This window comes from Macaca nemestrina, chromosome 9 (genome assembly GCF_043159975.1).
Source record: "Macaca nemestrina isolate mMacNem1 chromosome 9, mMacNem.hap1, whole genome shotgun sequence".
Classification (NCBI taxonomy): Eukaryota; Metazoa; Chordata; class Mammalia; order Primates; family Cercopithecidae; genus Macaca; species Macaca nemestrina.
Window position 1 is genome coordinate 89,779,251 of NC_092133.1, and position 16,043 is coordinate 89,795,293.

A 16,043-nucleotide genomic window follows, 5' to 3' on the forward strand; every position below is an offset into this window, starting at 1 on the left:
TTTTTTTTTTTTCATAGCAGTGTGGAAAAAAAAAACAAAAAACTAATACATACCCCTTAACCAACCTCTATTCAGACCCCCACCTCTACTCTTACTGAACTCTGGTTACCACCAATCTACTTGCTATCTTCATGAAATCCACTTCTTTTTTTTTTTTTTTTTTTTTTTTAGTTCCCACATATGAGTGAGAATATGCAATATTTGTCTTTTTGTGCTTGACTTATTTACTTAACATCATGGCCTCTAGTTCCATCCATATTCCTGCAACTGACAGGATTTCATTATTTTTTTATGACTGAATAATATTCCGTTATGTACATACACCACATTTCTTTATCCATTCATCCATTGATGGCCACTTAGGTTGATTCCATATTTTGGATATTGTAAATATTGTTGCAGTAAACATGGGAGTGCAGATAGCTCTTCAGTATATTGATTCCCTTTCTTTTGGATATATACCCAGTAGTGGAATTGCTGAATCATATGATAGTTCTGTTTTTAGTTTTCTGAGGAGCTTCCATACTGTTCTCCATAGTGGTTGTACTAATTTACATTCTCATCAACAGTGTACAAGGATTCCCCTTTCTCCAAATTCTCACCAGCATCTGTTATTCCCTGTTTTTAGATAAAAGTCATTTTAACTGTGGTGAGATGATAGCTCATTGTGCTTTTGATTTGCGTTTTTCTCATGATCAGTGATGTTTAGCATTCGTTTATATACCTGTTAGCAATTGTATGTCTTCTTTTGAGAAATGTCTATTCGGATCTCTTTTGTCCGTTTTTAAACTGGATTATTTGTGTTTTTACATAGAGTTGTTGGAGGTCCTCGTATATTCTTGTTATTAGTCCCTTGTCAGGTGGATAGGTTGCGGTATTTTCTCCTATTCTGTGGGTTGTCTGTTCACTTTGTTGGTTGTTTCCTTTGCTGTGCAGAAGCTTTTTAGTTTGATGTAATTCCATTTGTCTGTTTTTGCCTTTGTTGCCTATGCTTTTGAGGTCTTACACAAAAAAATTTTTGCCCAGACCAGTGTCCTGGAGTGTTTCCTCAATGTTTTCTTCTAGTAGATTCATAGTTTCAGGATTTAGATTTAAGTCTTTAATCCATTTTTATTTGATTTTTGTTTATGGTGAGAGATAGGGGTCTAGTTTCATTCTTCTGCATATGGTTACCCAGTTTCCCAGCATCATTTATTGAAAAGACTGTCCCTTTCTCCAATGTATGTTCTTGGTTCCTTTGTTGAAAATAAGTTGGCTGTAAGTACATGGATTTGTGTCTGGGTTCTCTATTCCGTTCCATTTGACTGTCTGTTTTATGCCAGTACCATACTGATTTGGTTACTATAGCTTCGTACTGTATTTTGAAATCAGGTATTATGCTATCTTCAGCTTTGTTCTTTTTGCTCAGGATTGCATTGGCTATTTGGGGTCTTTTGTGGTTCCATGTGAATTTTAGGATTTTTTTTTCTATTTCTGTGAAGAATTTTTTTTTTGTGAAGAATGTTATTGGTATTTTGATAGGAATTGCATTGAATGTATAAGTTGCTTTGAGTAGTATTGTCATTTTTTTTTTTTTTTTTTTGAGACAGAGTCTCGCTTTGTTGCCCAAGCTGGAGTGCAGTGGTGTGATCTCAGCTCACTGCAACTTCTGCCTCCTGGGTTCAAGTGATTCTCCTGCCTCAGCCTCCTGAGTAGCAGGGGCTAGAGGTGCCCGCTGCCACACCTGGCTAATTTTTTGTATTTTAGTAGAGACCAGATTTCACCCTGTTGCCTAGGCTGGTCTCGAACTCCTGAGCTCAGATAATCCTCCTGCCTCAGCCTCCCAAAGTACTAAGATTACAGGCATGAGCAACTGCTCCTGGCCAATAGTATTGTGTTTTTAGCAATACCAATTCTTCCAGTCCATGAGCATGGACTATCTTTCCATATTTTGGTGTCCTCTTCAATTTTTTTCATCAGTGTTTTATAGTTTTCCTTGTATAGATCTTTTACTTCTTTGGTTAAATTGGTTCCTACGTATTTTATATTCTTTGTAGCTATTGTAAATGGGGAAAATTGTAAATCAAAAAATGCGTTTTGATTTCTTTTTCATATTGTTTGCTGTTGATGTATATAAATGCTACTGATTTTTGTATGTTGATTTTGTATCCTGGAACTTTACGGAATTTGTCAGTTCAGAGAATTTTTTGGTATAGTTTTTAGGATTTTCCAAATGTAAGATCACATTGTCTGCCAGCAAGTCTAACTTGACTTCTTCCTTTCTAGTTCGGATGCCCTTTATTTTTTTCTGTCACCTAATTGCTCTGGCCAGGACTTCCAGAATTATACTGAATAAAAGTAGTGAAAGTGGGGATCTTTGTCTGGCTCCAGATCTTAGAGAAAGGATTTTCAATTTTTCCCCATCAAGTATGATGTTGGCTTTGGGTTTGTCTAATATATGGCTTGTATTATTTTGAGGTATGGAATACACCCAGTTTGTTAAGCATTTTTATCATAAAGGGATGTTAAATTTTATTGAATGCTTTCTCAGAATCTATTGAAATTATATGGCTTTTGTTCTTGGTTCTGTAAATGCAATGTATCACATTAATGTATCATGTAAATCAATAAATGTTTATTAATGTATCACATAAGTCAATAAATGTTTAATATTTCTCGATTTATATATGTTGAACCATCCTTGCATTTCTGGGATGAATCCCACTTGAACATGGTGAATGATCTTTTTAATCTGTTGTTGAATTCAGTTTGCTAGTATTTTGTTGAGGATTTTTGCATCTACATTCATCAGTGATATTAGCTTCTCATTTTCTTTTTTTTGTTGTGTCTGGTTTGATATCAGGGTAATGCCGGCCTCATAGAATGAATTTGGAAGTATTTACTCCTTTTCATTGTTTTGAAGAGTTTGAGTAGAGTTGGTATTAGTTCTTCTTTAAATGTTTGGTAGAATTCAGCAGTGAAGCCACCTGGAGTTTTCTTTGATGGGAGACTTTATTACAGCTTAGAGCTCATTACTTGTTATGGGCTTGTTGATGTTTTCTTTTCTTCATGGTTCAGTCTTGGCAGGTTCTATGTGTCCAATTTATCCATTTCTTCTAGGTTTTCCAATTTGTTGTTGTATAGTTGTTGATGGTCTCTAATGTTTCTTTGTATTTCTGTGGTCTCAGTTATGTCTCCTTTTGTTGTTTCTGATTTTATGTATTTTTTGGGTCTTCTCTCTTTTTTCCTTAGTCTAGCTAAAGGTTTGTCAATTTTATCTTTTCAAAAAACTACTTGTTTTGTTGATATTCTCTCTATATATATTTTTTTTACCTCAACTTCATTTATTTCTGCTCTGATCCTTATTGTTTCCTCCCTTCTAATTTTGGATTAAGTGTGTTCTCGCTTTTCTAGTTCGTTGGGGCACATTGTTAGATTTTTTATTTGAAGTCTGTCTACTCTTTCTTTCTTGGTTTTGTTTTTGAGACAGAGTCTCGCTCTGTCACCCAGGTTGGAGTGCAGTGGTGCAATTATGGCTCTCTGCAGCCTCGACTTCCCAGGCTCAAGCGATCTTCCCACCTCAGCCTCCCGAGTAGCGACTACAGGTATGTGCCACTACAACAGCTAATTTTAAAAATTTTTGTAGAGATGAGGTCTCACTGTGTTGTCCAGACTGCTATCGAACTCTTGGCCTCAAGCAGACTTCCCACTTCGGGCTCCCAAAGTGCCAGGATTACAGGCATGAGTCACTGTGCCTGGCCTGTCTTTCTGCTTTTTTGGTGAAGGTGTTTATTGCGAAAATCTTCCCTCTTAGTACTGCTTTTTCTGTATTCAATAGATTTTGGTATGTTGTATTTCCCTGTTCATTTATCCAAGAAATTTTAAAAATTTCTTCCTAATTTCTTCATTGACCCTTTGGTCACTCAGGAGCATGTTGCATAGTTTCCATGTGTTTGTGAAGTTTCTGATGTTTCTTTTCGTCTTGATTTCTAATTTTATTCCATTGTAGCTAGAAAAGATACCTAATATGATTTCCACTGTTTTTTTTTTTTTTTTTTTTTGAGACAGGGTCTTGCTTTGTTGTCCAGGCTGGAGTGCAGTAGCACAATGATGGCTCACTGCAGCCTTGACCTCCTGGGCTTACATGATCCTCCCCCCTCAACAACCTGAGTAGCTAGGACTACAGGTACATGCCACCACGCCCAGCTAATTTTAAAATTTTTTGTAGAGATGGAGTTTCACTTTGTTGCCAGGCTTGTCTCAAACTCCTGGCCTCAAGTGATCCTCCTGCCTCAGTCTCCCCAAATGCTGGGATTACAGGTGTAAACCATCATGCCTGGCCCGATTTCTACTTTTTAAAATTTACTCAGGCTGGGCACAGTGGCCATGCCTATAATCCTAGCACAGAGGCCAAGGCGTGTGGACCACTTGAGGTCAGGAGTTCGAGACCAGCCTGGCCAACATGGTGAAACCCTGTCTCTTCTAAAAATACAAAAATTAGCTGGGTATGGTGGCAGGAACCTGTAATCCCAGCTACTCAGGAGGCTGAGGCAGGAGAATTGCTTGAACCTGGGAGATGGAGGCTGCAGTGAGCCGACATCAGGCTACTGCACTCTGGCCTGGGTGACACAGCGAGACTCTGTCTCAAAAAAAAAAAAAGTTATTGAGACTTGTTTTGTGGCCTAAGGTGTGCTCTATTATGGAGAATGTTTCAAGTGCTGATGAAAATAATGTGTGTTATGCAGCATTTGGGTAAATGTTATGTAGATGTTACTTAGGTCTATTAAGTATAGTGTGCAGTTTAATTGTGATGTTACTCTATTGATTTTTTTGTCTGTATGATTTGTCCATTACTGAGACAGTTCCCTACTATTATTGTATTGCACTCCATCTCTCCCTTCAGACCTATTAATGCTTGCTTTTTAAACTTGGGACCATCCTGTGTTGCATGCATATTTATAATTATTATATCCACCTGCTGAATTGATCCCTTTATCATTATATAGTGACCCCTTTTGTGTCTTTCTACAGTCTTATTTTGTATTCTATTTGATCTAAGTATAATGATTCCTGCCCTCTTTTGGTTTCCAGTTTCGTGAAGCATCTTTTTCTATCCCTTCACTTTCAGTCTATGCGTGTCTTCAGAGGTGAGGTGGGTTTCTTATAGTAGCATGTAGTTGGGTCTTATTTCTTTATCTACTCAGTCACTCTATCCCTTTTAATTGGAGAATTGAGTCCATTTACATTCTGTTTTATTATTGATAAGAAAGAATTTACTACTGCCATTTTATTGCTTGTTTTCTGGTTATTTTGTAACTTTTGTCTTCCTTTCTTCCTTTTTTATTGTCTTCTTTTGTGGCTACGTGATCTTCTTTGGTAGTATGTTTTAATTCATTGTTTTTTTACTTGCAGTGAATCGATTTTTTTTTTTTTTTTGCATTGTGGTTCCCGTGAGGAAACCAAAAAATATATATCTTATAGATATAACAAGTTATTTTAAACAGATGACAACTACACTTTGATCACAAAGAAAAGAAGACAAACAGAAAAAAGGAAAAAAAGACCAGTTCTACACTTTAACTCTATCCCCCCATTTTGACTTTTAGTTGTCTGAATTTACATATATTTATATTACTTACCTCTTGACAGGTTGCTATAGCTATTATTGTTCATGACAAATCGATCATGGCTGTTGTGGTAAACTGAGCACCAGAGAGACCGATACGGGGAATATAGGAGGATGTTTATTTAAGGTACGCACCAGCTCAGTGGATTCACATCCAAAAAGCTGACCATTGAACAAAAACAGAGTTTAGCTTATGTAGGTTAGCATACATAAGCAAAATAAAGGCAGTACGTTTTACAGTGACAAGTCACGTAATCTATAGCATAACTGCTGACCTTGGCAATAACCTGTGGCCTTGTATAGCTAGTGGCCTAGCAACTGCATCGAAAGAAAAACAGGAACTTTGCAAATCCTACTAAATACAAGCATTGGCAAACATAGTCATAACTAATAGTACAATACAGGAGAGACAGTAAAGGAATTTGTTTTTCTTCTTTTAACCTTGCTTGGGGGTGTCCGGAGTTCATTTCTTAAGGCTAGGTCACCACGACCTGTCTATAGCCTTGCCTGCAGTAGAGAAAAACTTGTGTTTCTCACTTCGCCTTTAAGTGCTGAATTTATTCACTTTTCTTGGAGTGAATAAATGCAGTACTTATTTTCATTATTTTTTTTAAATTTCTGTCTCATGCCTATTGGGCTCCATACTAAAATTGTGAGTGGATTGTATGCCACAGTTACAGTATTAGAGCATTCTGGGTTTTTCTATGTATTCAATTTTACTAGTGGGTTTTATACTTCAATTTTTCTCACATTAGCAATTTTTTTTCACACTGAAGAAGTACCTTGAGCATTTCTTGTAAGATAGGTCTGGCGGTAGTGAATTCTTTTGGGGCTTTTTTTCTTTTGAGACAGGATCTCCCTTTCTTGCCCAGATTGGAGTGCAGTGATGCAATGTTGACTCACTGCAGCCTCAACCTCCTGGGCTCAAGCGACCCTCCCACCTCAGTCTCTCTAGTAGCTGAGACTACAGGCATGCACCACCACACCAGGCTAATTTTGTTTATTATTTGTATTTTATTTTATTTTACTTCTATTTTATTTTATAGAGATGAGGTCTCACTATGTTGCCCGGGCTGGTCTCCAACTCCTGGACTCAAGTGATCCTCCTACCTTGGCCTCCCAAAGTGTTGGGATTATAGGTGTGAGCCACTGTGCCTAGCCTGGCATGTTAGAATCATATAGGGAGCAATGACAAATATGATGTTTAGAGCCTGGGCGACATAGTGAGACCCCTGTCTTTACAAAAAACTAAAAAAATAGCTGGGTATGGTGGCTGATGTCTGTTGTCCCAGCTACTTGGGAGGCTGACATGGAAGGATGGTTTGAGCTTGGGAGGTGGAGGCTGCAGTAAGCAGTGACTGCCACTCCAGAGTGGATGACAGAGAAAGACCCTGTCTAAAAAAAAAAAAGAAATGTTGTTTAACTTTCTTTGATTCATGTTTGCATGAAAGTATGCTTATTTATTTATTTATTTATTTTGAGAGTCTCACTCTGTCACCCAGGCTGGAGTGCAGTGCACTACTGGGCTCAAGCGATCCTCCAACATCAGCCTCCTAAGTAGGTGGGACCACAGGCTCATGCCACCACACCCAGCTAATTTTTTTGTATTTGTTGTAGAGATGGGGTTTCACCACATTGCTCAGGCTGGTTTCAAACTCATGGGCTCAAGAGATGCTCAGTTTTGAACTCCCAAAGTGCTAGGATTGCAGATGTGAGCCAGCATGCCTATATTAATGTTGTTTTGGGTGGGAGGGTTGAGAAAATCACTTTATTCTAATTAACTCTCAAACAATAAAATTACAGCAGCTGGTTTAAGGAAACCACAGAAATATTTGTCCAGCCCAAAATTCTATACCATCTCGGTGAAATTCTATACAGTGAGAACACCCTCTTCCATTGTAATTCTGAAGCAGGAAAGATATGAATGACAGAGGAGAATTTTAACTGATGGTTTTATACTTTATACCTTTATTGTCAATTATATTTTATGCTAAATTAACTTGGTCATAAGAGCCATTTTCATTTCTTCAGTTTGGACTTGATTAGGCTATTCCATTTGCAAATCTGCACTGTTTCAACACCTCATTGAAACCTCACAGAGTTTTATGTCATCCTGGTTCTGGGCATGCTCCAAAAACCGTTTGATCTCAGAAGCAAGGCCGCTGCTGCTGTGCTGGCTGGGTTCCCTGAGGTTCGTGGTAAGTGAGACCAGGCCTTGGAGGCTCAGCATTATTTCTTCCACTAAAACCCCCAGCGTGTGCCCAACAGTAGAGCCCGCAGCAATGCCAGCTGCAGTGGTTGCCATTTGGGCCATCAGAGCTAGCCACCAAGGTGCAGCAGCAGGAAAGCCAGTTGCAGAGGATGGGGCTGCTGCTGGGGGCTGAGCTGTGGTGCTGGGCTGGGTGCAGTTCTCATCTCATGTGCCCGGCTGGCTGGAGGGGCTGTGCAAGTGATGATGCGGCTTCCATGCAGCATTATGGCTGCACAGAGGCTCAGCCTGTGAAACCCTGCAAAGAGCTCAACACCATAAATGTGTTATGAGTATGTGTTTCAAAATTGTATAAGATTTCTAAAAAGTTGATATATCTTGGTACATGTAGTGAATTGCTTTAATCTGATGCTTTTCTGCATAGAGCTTTTAGCTCTGTGCAAATCCTAGAGTGTTACGTCTTCAAGGATATTCATGGAAAGGACCAGGAATTGTACTCTTGAATAGAGGTTTCTGATAGCTTTGTAGATCATATCATTAGACTATGTAAAAGCTTACAGACCACTAATAAAAGACTGGTGTGTTCATGAAGATCACTAATTGTGTTAGTCCATTGCACTGCTATAAAGAATACCTGAAAGAAAGTGTAATTTATAAAGAAAAGAGGTTTAATTGGCTCAAGGGTTCTGCAGGCTGTACAGGAAGCATGGCTGGGGAGGCCTCAAGAAACTTTCAATCATGGCAGAGGGGAAGCAGGCACATCTTACATGGCCAGAGCAGGAGAAAGAGAGAGAGAAGGAGGTGCTACACACTTTTAAACAACCAGATCTCATGAGAACTCACTCACTCTCATGAGAATAGCACCAAAGGGGAAATCTGTCCCCACAACCCAATCACCTCCCACCAGGCCCACCTCCAACACTGGGATTACAACTTGACATGCGATTTGGGTGGGGACACAGATTCAAACCATATCACTAACTCAACCTCAAACAGAACAAACAGAATTAATTACCTGGGACTGAACTGATGGAGAAGTGAAATGATTTTTATATCTTTTTGTTTGAAACATTGCTGATTCTTTTCATGTTTTGTTTTGTGGAGTCAAGAAAACTTTATTTCTTTTGAGCTACTTGTAAGTCACAGAAATTGGGTAAAATATACCTTTATTTATTTATTTATTTATTTATTTATTTTTTAAACAGAGTTTTGCTCTTGTTGCCCAGGCTGGAGTACAATGGTGTGATCTTGGCTCACTGAAACCTCTGCCTGCCGGGTTCAAGTGATTCTTCTGCCTCAGCCTCCCAAGTAGCTGGCATTACAGGTGCTTGCCACCACACCCAGCTAATTTTTGTATTTTTAGCAGAGGGGGTTCACCATGTTGGCCAGGCTGGTCTCAAACTCCTGACCTCAAGTGATCCACCCTCCTTGGCTTCCCAAAGTGCTGGGATTACAGGCATGAGCCACTGCACCCAGCCTAAAATATACTTTTGTGAGTAAATTGAGACATTTACCTTTCTCTCTACCTGATTTCTCCAGAATTCAGAAACTATTTGTGTTTTCTTACATTATGGCAATATAGTTATTTGCATAAGCTCAGTAAGAATCCATTTTTTTTTTTTAAACAGGACACAATTGGAGACACTGTTTTTTTTTTAAACCACAATTTGACTGGAATGACGTATTTTCTGATATGACCAGATTGCTTTAAATAACTGAAGTTGACTTATAAAGCCGATAGACATGGGGAATGACCGGCCTGGTACCTTGTCTACACAGTTCCCTTACAAGGTTCCTGACCTTGTGGTAAGAAAATAATATCAGTTTCTGGCCAGGTATGGTGGCTCACACCTGTAATCCCAGCACTTTGGGAGGCTGAGGCAGGTGGATCACGAGGTCAGCAGTTCAAGACCAGCCTGGCCAAGATGGTGAAACCCTGTCTCTCCTAAAAATACAAAAAAATTAGCCAAGCATGATGGCAGGAGCTTGTAATCCTAGCTACTCTGGAGGCCGAGGCAGAGAATTGCTTGATCCCAGGAGGCAGAGGTTGCAGTGAGCTGAGATTGCACCACTGTAGTCCTGCCTGGGTGACAGAGCGAGACTCCGACTTAGAAAAAAAAAAAAAAGGATATCAGTTTCTGACAGGCACAGGGACCTCAAGATATTTTGAGACCTAGAGAAGAGAGAAATTTATCTAGTTTGTACAGGTATGACGGGTACAGTCTGATGGTGAATCCTTGGCTTGGTCACTGCACTCCAGGCTGGGTGATGGAGTGAGATTCTGTCTCAAAAAAATGAAAAAATTAGCTCGGGGTGATGGCACACAACTATAGTCCTTTTTAATCAGTGTTCTCACACACACACCTTTGAACGCTTGGCTGATTATCTCTTTAGGATGAGCCCGTGGAAGGGCGCTCACTGGGTCACCGGATGTGCTCACAATGTGCTCCTTACTTTTCTGGCTGTGAGTCCCTTCCCTTAAAGTTCTCATTACCCCAGGCCCCCTAGGGTGATCTTTTGAGAAAAAGGCCTGTTCCTGTCTTATCCTGTGTAAAACTTCCAAGGCTTCCCATTGCCTGCACGGAAAGGTCCAAACTTCATCCTGGCCCAGCCTTTTGCCAGCTTTGGTGCCGCCCACTGGCTGGAGCACCACATCTCCACTTGGCCTTGAGTTCATCTGAAAAATGGGTACAGATTACACCATTCCCTTCACATTGCCAAGTGGCTAAAGAAGTGAGGAATTTAAGCATTTAGCACAGAGCCCGTCTCTCTTTAAGTTTTAGCTGGTAGTGATCGAAACAGTGAACTCCCCATTGCGGAGACCAGCTTGGTCGGGGAGACCCTAACTCAGCGGCGCTAGAGGAATTAAAGACACACACACAGAAATACAGAGGTGTGAAGTGGGAAATCAGGGTTCTCACAGCCTTCAGAGCTGAAAGCCCCGAACAGAGATTTGCCCATGTATTTATTAACAGCAAACCAGTCATTAGTATTGTTTCTATAGATGTTAAATTAACTAAAAGTATCCCTTACAGGAAATGAAGGGATGGCCCGAATTAAAGGAATAGGTTAGGCTAGTTAACTGCAGCAGGAACACACTCTTAAAGACACAGATTGTTCATGCTTTTGTTTGTGGCTTAAGAATGCCTTTAAGCTGTCTTCCGCCCGGGGTGGGCCAGGTGTTTCTTGCCCTTATTCCTGTAAACCCACAACCTTCCAGCATGGGCGTTAGGGCCACTATGAACATGTTACAGTGCTGCAGAGATTTTGTTTATGGCCAGTTTTGGGGCCAGTTTATGGCCAGATTTTCGGGGGCTTGCTCCCAACCCCCCATTTTGAGTCCTTAATCTGTATTATCAGTAAATAACGTTCTTTTCAAATGATTTACATGACTCCTGCAAGCTCTGCCTACATCTGCCCACTGGCAATTGACACTTTGTCCAAGCCCCACACAGGAGCACTTACAGTGGAGTGTACTAAGAAAGGGTATCTCTTAGTCTTGGGCCACAGAAGGGAAATCGATATTTTAGTTCTGATAGGAAGGATGGAAAGGAGTTGGCCAGGACAAGAGTTGGGCCCAAGTTAGGCAAGCAGAAGGAAGAGGCCAGGGCAGCTCCTGCATGGGTCCAGTTCCCTAGGTGGTATGAAGCTTGGTAAGCAAGGGACTAAGGAAGCCACTGGGGCAGAGCCACATGAGCAGGATTGGCAGAGGGAGAGGTGAGGATGGCAAAGCAGGCAGGAAAGGGTGGAGGGTGCCGCGGGTTAGGCAAGGAGTTCAGACAGTCGAGGAATGATGGAAAGCCAATGGGGGCAGCTTTGCTTTGGGATCCAACAATGACTGTTGGTACCCAGCTCTGCCATTTACTAGGTGAGGGACCAAAGACAAGTTACGTTCTCTGAGCCAATTTCCTTATCTGTAAAATGAGAATAATAATTGTACCTTCTTTGGTGGTGAGGACTCAGTGCAAGGATGTATTTGTAAAGGGCTCTGCATGTCCTCTGGACTCAGCAAATGTTAGCCATATATAAATAAATGCAGATTCTGGATCCAGTCCCCAAAGTAAGGAAAGACTGGTCCTCAGGTGCCCTTGCTGGAAAAAGCGGGATGGAAAAAGTGGGATACTTTTATTTTTTGTAGAGTCTCGCTCTGTCATCTACGATGTAGTGAGTGGCGCGATCTCAGCTCACTGCAACCTCCACCTCCTGGGTTCAAGCAATTCTCCTGCCTCAGCCTCCTGAGTAGCTGGAGCTACAGGTGCACACCACCACACCCAGCTAATTTCTTTTGTATTTTAGAAGAGATGGAGTTTCACTGTGTTGCCCAGGCTGGTCTCGAACTACTGAACTCAGGCAATCCAACCGCCTCAGCCTCCCAAAGTGCTAGGATTACAGGCATGAGCCACTGTGCCTGGTCATGATTCTTGATAAAGTGGCTTTGTAGGATTCTTGCCTAAAACTCGGCTCACCAGGCCGAGACAAGGCATAGTTGAAAGGAGGATGCAAAGGAGCCTGACTCCACTTTAGGAGAGACGCTTGTCAGCTGTTCTATCCTTAGCATACAGAAGTGAGTGGCACATAGTGGGGCTTCGGTCAATCATTGGTAAATTGGTAAATGAATGAACCATTCTGAGAAATTTTCTTAAAAAAAAAAAGGGCCCTAATTGAATGAGAGAGATACATTTTCCTCCCTTAGCTTTCTAATTCCTGGAGTTAATAAATAGAAACATATATTTTCCCTAGAAAATAATACATTTGTTAAAACAGATTCAGCCTACTTTCATTTTCTATGTCAGCAAATGGTGAGGAAATAATGTTTTTAGTGTTCTAGATGATGTACTTTTCTAACATGCTTTTTATTTGTATGAAATAAAAACAGGATTATTTGGAAACAAATAGCTATCCAAAGTCACATAAAATACGTCTCTCATATTTTGCTTATCAGTTTCTGGTGGCAGGTGTCAATCTAAGCAGTACATTAGAATCACTTGGGGGCTTTTAAAAATCCCAATGCCAGGACCACACTCAGGGCAATTAATTCAGAATCTCTGAAGCTGGGACCCAGGCACCTTCACTTTTCTTTTTCTTTTTTTGGTATTAACTTTATTCTATTTTCTGTATAACTTTAAGTACATAAAGTTTTATTTCCACAGGCCTCAGGAAATGGGTAGAAATCACAGGACAATCTCTTTTCCCACCAAAAAAGTTGCATATTTTGGTAAGTGTTTGTCCTAGAGGGAAAAAACTGAAATTTACATTAGCAGTGCTGTGCAAGATTCTTACATAAATCAAGACCTAAAAGCAGCTTGCAGTGGAGGTTTTGGTCCCCTGTTCAGGTGCTTGGACAGAAGCCATAAGCTGGTGAGCATGACAAGGAAAAGGAGGCAGTGAAGACAGGTGACAGGCACCTAGCAGGGAAGGAGGATTCAGGTGTGCCAGACTCCTTGGAATGGGGTGTTGTTTTTCCTTTTTTTTAAAATCTCTGTAGGAAGGTGCTGGGTAGGGATCCCAGAGAAAGAAAGGGTCCAATACTTCTTTAACTGCCCTGGATGAAGGGCACTGCTGTAGCAGCTAGTATCGGAGACTCTCCTATCTCATGGTTGAGGCAGAACTAGGATAGAATAGTGAATAAAAGGAATGCTTATAGGAAACCATTTTGCGTGGAATGCTAGATGGCCAAGCCTCAGCCTTCAGTCCAGTGTAACCCTTGCCTCACTTGTCAATAGTGAAAAATTAGTTTGGTTAGAAGAACCAGCTGGAAACACACCAGCTTCTGCTACCTTCATGCTCATCGTTAGAAAAAGATTAACCAGTGTGAACATTCTGATCTGTTAATTCCTTGGACTGTTTTCCTCCCAATGGACTGTTTGTTGGTAGACTAACCTCCAAAACTCAAAGCTAAAATGCATCATTTTAGCCTGGTCGGCAGTTCCTTAAGAATGGACTGGTGGCATGGTTGAGCTAATATGGAAAATCTACACCTTCCTGCAGAAGATCACCTGACCTGCTATGCCACTGCAAATCTCAGCCTGAGGTATAATTCAGTGAAGGCAGGTAGCTGTGCTTCTCAGAGCAGAGAAGCAGTTTTAAGAGCAGAAAGGTAGAGGAAATCTAGAAAAGAACCGTCTTGATACAAATTTATCCCATGGTATGAAGGGAGGGCAAAGAACCCAGTGGCACTTTGCTTATCCAGCAATTTCTGTCACTGTGGTGACCAACTTCTGCCCATTCCAGAGGGTCCTGAACTGCTCAGGAACTGGGAATTCACTAAAGTCACTGCCTATTGTAGGAATGAGGACGTTCATCTCAGAAGATTTGGCACTCACTATTTCACAATCCAGAGAATTCTTCCTCAGGTAAGCATGGCAGCCATCTGTTTTGTTGATTGAAATGGTTGGCACTTTACTCATTACCTAAACTTTGACATCCCTACTTGTTGGGAGCAAGCCCCCCCCAAATCTGGCCATAAACTGGCCCCAAAACTGGCCATAAACAAAATCTCTGCAGCACTGTGGTATGTCCATAATGGCCCTAATGCCCATGCTGGAAGGTTGTGGGTTTACAGGAATGAGGGCAGGGAACACCTGGCCTGCCCGGGGCGGAAAACAGCTTAAAGGCATTCTTAAGCCACAAATGAAAGCATGAGTGATCTGTGTCTTTAAGAGTGTGTTCCTGCTGCAGTTAACTAGCCTAACCTATTCCTTTAATTCGGCCCATCCCTTCGTTTCCCATAAGGGATACTTTTAGTTAATTTAATATCTATAGAAACAATGCTAATGACTGGTTTGCTGTTAATAAATACATGGGCAAATCTCTGTTCGGGGCTTTCAGCTCTGAAGGCTGTGAGACCCCTGATTTCCCACTTCACACCTTTATATTTCTGTGTGTGTGTCTTTAATTCCTCTAGCACCGCTGAGTTAGGGTCTCCCCAACCAAGCTGGTCTCGGCACCTACTGTTGATTATCTCCACAATGCCCACTATATCATCGAATACCAGACCAAATTTCTTACAGTTATCTACTGTAATGGAGTTAATTTTGCCCTTGATTTGCAATGTCGTGTTGACACACTTGTATATGTAAGCTGCGTGTTTCAGCTCTGTGTCATCAATCACCAGGTTGGAAACATTTTCCTGATTTTCCACTCTCCGCTTCTTGCCCTCCAGTTCAAGTACAGCTGGCTCTTTCTTTGTGGCTGGTTTGGGGTCTAGTTGCAGAGAATGGCTTGGGGACACTGCATACTGGACCACTCTGAGCCTTCAGAGTTCTTGTGAGTCTTCATGTCATCAGATACATGTTTCAGGGCATGTGTGATGCTCTTCCCCTGATTAATCTACGCAAACAGTGCTGAGAGGGAAGTGGATTCATCTGAGCCTGAACTGATAGAGACTAGCGGAGGAGGGGGGCCTGGTGGTGGGGGAGGAGTAGCTGATCCAGCAGAGGGTCCAGATGGCAGTCCAGTCAGTTCTTTTGCCACAGGCCCCGTTTTGCTCCAGGCTAGTCCGGTGGTATGGAACTCCTTAATGTAAGCCTACAGCTCTGTCCGTATACTTAAATAAGCTTTGACCCAGTCTACATGCATCTTATCCACATCTTTGTACTCTTTAAGGACTCGGTTTGTATAAAACACTGCAGCATGATTCATTTCTTTCACATAAGGGCCAGGATTGGGAGTCACAGCCACCCAAACCAGGGCCTGGATACTTTAGCTGACAGCTAACAGGTGATTAAACAACTTGCTGCCTCGGTTCTTCCCCCAAAAGGTTATCACTTCTTTGATCTGTTCTGAGATGGGTGCCAACAAATCGGAAAGCTGCCGGCTGTTGACATTGAGAAGCTGTAACCAAGAGAGTTCACTTCAACTTCAAACCTGTGTGGACCATCTCCGCATCTTTCTGCACATCTCCCCCAATCTCTTTACTGATCTTCAAGTACTCTGCCACAGGACAGGCAAGCGAGTCAAATGCCTGCGCATATGGAGCTGTTCCTGCTTTTGAAGGACTGTCTCCATACCCACGGTGCATGTCAGAGGTATGGGATACTGCCTCTAGGCAGCCCACTGCCCTGTCCAATTTTTCTACCAGATTTTGCATGTCAGTCATAATGTACCACCTCCCGATTGCGATCAGCCGCTCTCCACTTCCCGCACCTTCACTTTTCAAAGATTCCCAGGTGATGCCAACCTGCTCTGTGGATGGAGCCCCTAAGACTCCCGAGCGACGCAGACTACGTT

The 16,043-nt window shown here is 41.5% G+C and overlaps 2 pseudogenes; both read right to left on the reverse strand.

The window, feature by feature from the left end:
- Nucleotides 1–7,647: 7,647 nt before the first annotated feature.
- On the reverse strand, nt 7,648–8,080 carry LOC105486707 (coiled-coil-helix-coiled-coil-helix domain-containing protein 2 pseudogene; annotated as a pseudogene).
- A 2,869-nt stretch (nt 8,081–10,949) lies between these two features.
- LOC105486600 (adenylyl cyclase-associated protein 1-like) lies at nt 10,950–16,012 on the reverse strand (annotated as a pseudogene).
- Between the last annotated feature and the right edge of the window lie 31 nt (nt 16,013–16,043).